Source organism: Neophocaena asiaeorientalis, unplaced genomic scaffold (assembly GCF_003031525.2).
Source record: "Neophocaena asiaeorientalis asiaeorientalis breed wild unplaced genomic scaffold, Neophocaena_asiaeorientalis_V1.1 scaffold487, whole genome shotgun sequence".
Lineage (NCBI taxonomy): Eukaryota > Metazoa > Chordata > Mammalia > Artiodactyla > Phocoenidae > Neophocaena > Neophocaena asiaeorientalis.
In genome coordinates, this window is record NW_020173398.1 from 127,238 (window position 1) to 133,237 (window position 6,000).

Below are 6,000 nucleotides of genomic sequence, written 5' to 3' on the forward strand. Positions count from 1 at the left end.
ATTTCCACCAGTGTTGCTATAGGACAGATCCTCCAAAATGGAATCAATGTTCGTTTTAAAGAGTGGTACATTTGTGGGGGAAAAAAATCATAGTTCAAAAAGGTATGCAGTGAAAAATAAGTTTCTCTCCTACTCCAAACCCCAGTCTACCCCCCATTTCCCTCTTTCTCTCTCAGCCTCCCATTCTCATTCCTCCTCCCTCCCTCCTTCTCTCTTTGTCTCTCTCATCAATTTTGGGGTATCTTTCCAGAGATAGTTTATGCATGTAGAAACAATTATTGGATGGGTTGGTTGAATATCCTTTTTTGTTTAAAATAAAATCACAAATGGTAACAGGTTATTTACAGTACTCAGTACTTTATGTTTTTATCTAACACTATATCTTGGAAATCTTCAGTATTTATTAGCCCTACTTCATTCTTTAAAACTGCCACATAGATTTCTGTTGTATAAGTGCACCAATTTTGTTTGTTCAGTTTTTTAACAGACTTGCTAAGGTTCAAAATGACAAAGTTTTGACATATGTTTTGATGCTGTGAAACCATCATCACAATCAATATAATGAGCATATCCATTACCTCCAAAGTTTCCTTGTGCCCCTTGGTAATCAATACATCCCACCCCTACACAACCCACTTCCAGTCCCAGGCAACCAGTGATCTGCTTTCTGTTACTATAGATAAGTTGAATTTTCTAGATTTGTATATAAATGGAATCATATTAGTAAATATGCATTTTTTGTCTGGATTCTTTTTTTTTTTTTTTTTAACGGTACGTGGGCCTCTCACCATTGTGGCCTCTCCTGTTGCGGAGCCAGGCTCCAGACGTGCAGGCTCAGCAGCCATGGCTCACGGGCCCAGCCGCTCTGCGGCATGTGGGATCTTCCCAGACCGGGGCACGAACCCGTGTCCCCTGCATCGGCAGGTGGACTCGCAACCACTGCGCCACCAGGGAAGCCCTGTCTGGATTCTTGTACTCAGCTTAACTTAAATCTTTTAAGATCCATCCATGTTGTATGTATCAAAAGATGTGTGTGTGTGTATGGCTGAGTAGTATTTTGTTGTATGGATACACCATAATGTGTTTATCCATTTACCTGTTGATGGACATTTGGGTTTTGGCTATTACAAATAAAGCTGCTATGAACACATGTATACAAACAAATGTTTTAATTTCTCTGGGGTAAATTCCTTGAAGTGGAATGCCTGGATGATATGGTAGTTGTATGACTTTTTAAGGAGTTGCCAAACTGTTTTACAAAGTAGCTGTACCATTTTATATTCCCATTAGCAATGTATGAGAGTTCCAGTTCCTCGATATCCTAACACTTGACATGGTCAGTATTTATTAGAGCCTATAGGTTTGTAGTAGTATTTCATTGTGGTTTTAATTTGCATTTTCCTAATGACCTGTGATGTTGAACATCTTTTCATTTGCTTATTTATCATCTATATACCTTCTTTGGTGAAGTGTGTTTCCAGATCTTTTGCCCATTTTTTTATTTGGGTCTTTTGTTTTCTTATTGAATTCTGATATTTCTTTATAGATTCTGCATATAAATCTTTTTTCATATATATGATTTGGAAATATTTTCTCTCAGTTGTGTTTTGTTTTTTCATTCTCTTAACAGTTTTTAATTTTGATGGAGTCTAATTTATCAGTTTTTTCCTTATGGGTCATACTTTTCATGGTGTATCCAAGAAATCTTTCTTTACTCCAAGTTCACAAAAATACTCTTCTGTATTTTCTTCTAGAAGTTTTTTAAGTATAATATTTTATAGTTGATCAACAGTCCTTTTGGGGTTAATTTTTGTATATATTGCAAGATGTGGACCAAAATTCCTTTTGTTAAAATATATGTATATGCAATTGTTTAGGCAGGATTTGTTAAAAAAGACTAGCCTTTTGGTACTGAGTTATTTTTGCACTTTTGTTGGAAAGGAATTGATTATATGCATATATGTGAGTTTATTTCTGGACTATGTATTCTATTCCATTGATCTCTGTCTGTCTTTTTTTTTTTTTTTTTTTCGGGACGCAGGCCTCTCACTGCTGTGGCCTCTCGCATTGCGGAGCACAGGCTCCGGAGGCACAGGCTCAGTGGCCACAGCTCACGGGCCTAGCTGCTCTGCGGCATGTGGGATCTTCCTGGACCGGGGCACGAACCCGTGTCCCCTGCATCGGCAGGCGAACTCTTAACTACTGTGCCACCAGGGAAGCCCTATCTTTATACAAATACCATCCTGTCTTGATTACCATAGTTTTATATTAAGTCTTGAAATTAGGTAATGTTAGCCCTCTGACTTTGTTCTTTTTCAAGTTATTTTGGCTATTCTAGGTGTTTTGCTTTCCATTTGAATTTTAGAAATGAGCTTGTTAATTTCTATATTTTAAAAAACTGCTGGGATTTTGTTTTGAGGTTGCATTGAATCTGTAGATCAATATGTGGAGAATTGACATCTAAACAAGTCTTCTGACCTCTGAACATGGTATACTGCACCACTTACTTAGGTCTTCCTTAATTTCTCTCAACAGTGTTTTGTAGTTTTTACTCTAGAGATCTTTCATTCTTTTGTCAGATCTTTCCCTAAAGATATCATATTTCTAGATGCTTTTATAAATGGTCAAGTTTTTTTTTTCAATTTCAATTTTTTGTAGTTCAATGATAGTGGATAGAAATGCAGTTGATTTTTTATATGTTGGTTTGTACCTGTGTTATTACCTAATTCACTTATTAGCACTTGTAGCATATTTGTAGATTCATCACATTTCTACATAGAAGGTCATGCCAACTGCAAATAAAGACAGTTTTGTTTCTTCCTTTCTAATCTGGATGACTTATACGTCTTTTTTTTTTTTTAATTTAGTACTGGCTAGAACCTCCAGTACAATGTTAGAAAGAAGTGAGAGTGGACATGTCCTGTTCCTGATTGTAGGGGAAAGCATTCAGTTGTGCTTAACACTATTAAGTCTGATGCTACCTGTAAGTTTTACCTGTTGTTGTTTTTTGAGGAATTTAATCTGGGGTATTTTTGTGGTTTTTCTTTTTTCTTTTCTTGCTTTCTTTTTTTTGTTTTTGGAAGAAAGGGAAAAGGCTTATACTTTAGTATTTTTAACAACAGTTTTTTCCAGCTTTTTGTTTTGTTTTTTTAATTGAGATATAATTGACATATAACATTATATTAGTTTCAGGTATACAATATGATGGTATGATATATGTATATATTGTGCAGTGATCACCACAATAAATCTGGTTACCATTTATCACCACATATAGTTACAAAATTTTTTGTCTTGTCCTGAGAAGTTTTAAGATCTACTGTCTTAGCAACTTTCAAATATACAATACAGTATTACTAACTATAGTCATCATGCTGTACATTACATACCCAGGACTTATTTATTTTATAGCTGGAAGTTTGCACCTTTTGACCCCCTTCACCCATTGCACCCTGCCCCAAACCCCCTCCCCACCTCTGGCAACCACCAAACTGTACTCTGTACCTATGATTTTCGGGTTTTTTTGTGTTATTTGTTTCTTAGATTCCAGATGTGAGTGAGGTCATAGGGTGTTTGTCTATCTCTGTCTGACTTATTTCACTTAGCATAATGCCTTTAAGGTCCATACATGTTGTTGCAGTGGCAGTAATTCCTTCCTTTTTATAGCTGAATAATATTCCATATATATATATATTTACACACCACAACTTCTTTATTCATCCACCGATGGACACTTAGGTTGTTTCCATGTCTTAGCTATTATAAATAATGTTGTAGTCGAGTTTCCCTGGTGGCGCAGTGGTTAAGAATCCGCCTGCCAATGCAGGGCACATGGGTTCGAGCCCTGGTCCAGGAAGATCCCACATGCCGCAGAACGACTAAGCCCATGCGTCACAACTGCTGAAGCCCGTGCACCTAGAGCCCGTGCTCTGCGATGAGAAGCCACCGCAATGAGAAGCCCGCACACTGCAATGAAAAGTAGCCCCCGCTCACCACAACTAGAGAAAGCCTGTGCACAGCAACAAAAACTCAACACAGCCAAAAATAAATAAATAAATTTATTTTAAAAATAATAATAATGCTGCAGTGAACACGGGGGTTCATATATGTTTTTGAGTTAGTGTTTTCATTTCCTTCAGATAAATACCTATAAGTAGAATTGTTGCATTATATGGTTATTCTATTTTTCATTTTTTGAGGAACCTCCATACCATTTTCCACAGTGGCTGCTCCAATTGACATTCCCACCAACAGTACACAAGGGTTTCTTGTCTTTTTGGTAATAGCAATTCTAACAGGTGTGAGGTAATATCTCATTGTGGTTTTGATTTTCATTTCCTTGTTGATTAGTGATGCTGATTAGTGATACATCTTTTCATGTGTTTATTGGCCATCTGTCTGTTTTCTTTGGAAAAATGTCTATTCATGTCCTCTTCCCATTTTTTAATCAGGTTGTTTGTTTTGATGTTGAGTTGTATGAGTTCTTTGTATACTTTATATACATAAAGTATATAAAGTATATATACTTTATATATATCCCTTATCAGGCATATGATTTGCAAATATTTTCTCCCATTGTATAAGTTGGCTTTTGTTGATCTATTCTTCTGTGCCAGAAGCTTTTTAGTTTGATATAGTCCCACTTGTTTAATTTTGCTTTTGTTGCCTTTCTTTGGATGTCAAATCCAAAATATCATCACCAAGACCAACGTCAAGGAGCTTACAGCCTATGTTTCCTTCCAGGAGTTTTATGGTTTCAGGTCTTACGTTCAAGTCTTTAATCCATTTCAGTTGATTTTTGTATATGGTGTAAGATAGTGGTACAGTTACATTCTTTTGCATGTGGCTGTGCAGCCTCCCCAAAACCTTTTATTGTGTATTCTTGCCTTCTTTGTTGTAAATTGATCATAATGTGTGGGTTTATTTCTGGGCTCTCTAATCTGTTCCACTGATCTATATGTCTGTTTTTATTCTAAAATCATACTGGTTTGATTGTTATAGCTTTTTAATATAGTTTGAAATCAAAGAAGCATGATGCCTCCAGCTTTGTTCTTTTTTCTCAAGATTCCTTTATCTATCAGGGTCTTTTGTGGTTCTATATAAATGTTAGGATTGCTTGTTCTACTTCCATGAAAAATACCATTGGAATCTTGATGGGGATTTCATGGAATCTGGAGATTGCTTTGGGTAGTATAGATGTTTTTAATGATATTAATTCTTCCAGTCTATGAGCATGGAATGTATTTCCATTTACTTGTGTCTTCTTCAGTTTCTTTCATCAGTGTCTTATAATTTTCAGTGTACAGGTCTTTCACCTCATTGGTTAAATTTATTCCTAGGATTTTATTCTTTTTGCTGCAGTTGTAAATGGGATTGTTTTCTTAATTTCTCTTTCTGATAGTTTGTTATTAAGTATACAGAAATGCAACCGATTTTTGTATATTAGTTTTGTATCTTACAACTTTACTGAATTTGTTGATTAGTTCTAACAGTTTTCTGTGACATCTTTAGGGTTTCCTGTACATAATATCATGTCATCTGCAAATAGTGATGATTTTACTTCTTCCTTTCTGATTTGATGCCTTTTATTTCTTTTTCTTGCCTAGTTGCTCTGGCTAGGACTTTCAATACTATGTTGAACAGAAGTGGTGAGGGTGGGCATCCTTGTTGCTTCTGATCTTTGAGGAAAAGCTTTCAGCTTTTTACCACTGAGTATGATGTTAGCTGTTGGTGTAGGTTTTTCATAAATCACTGAATCAAGTTAAATAACTTCCCTTCTGTCCCTAATTTAATAGATTTTTCCCCCCTCAGGAATGACTGTTGAATTTTATTAAATGCTATTTATACATTTATTGAAATACTTCTCTGGTTTTTATTTTAATTTTGCTAATACGATATATTACTTTGATTTTTAAATGTTACCCATTCCTATGATGAAACCCACCTGATCATGATATACTGTCACTTTTTTTTTTTTTTTTTTTTTTTTTTTTTTTTTTT

General features: G+C 35.4%; 1 protein-coding gene across 1 annotated transcript in view; it reads left to right on the forward strand.

The window, feature by feature from the left end:
- Positions 1-6,000, forward strand: part of PKP2 (plakophilin 2) — an 86,901-nt gene that overhangs the window by 22,048 nt on the left and 58,853 nt on the right. The gene's annotated exons all lie outside the window — the stretch shown is intronic.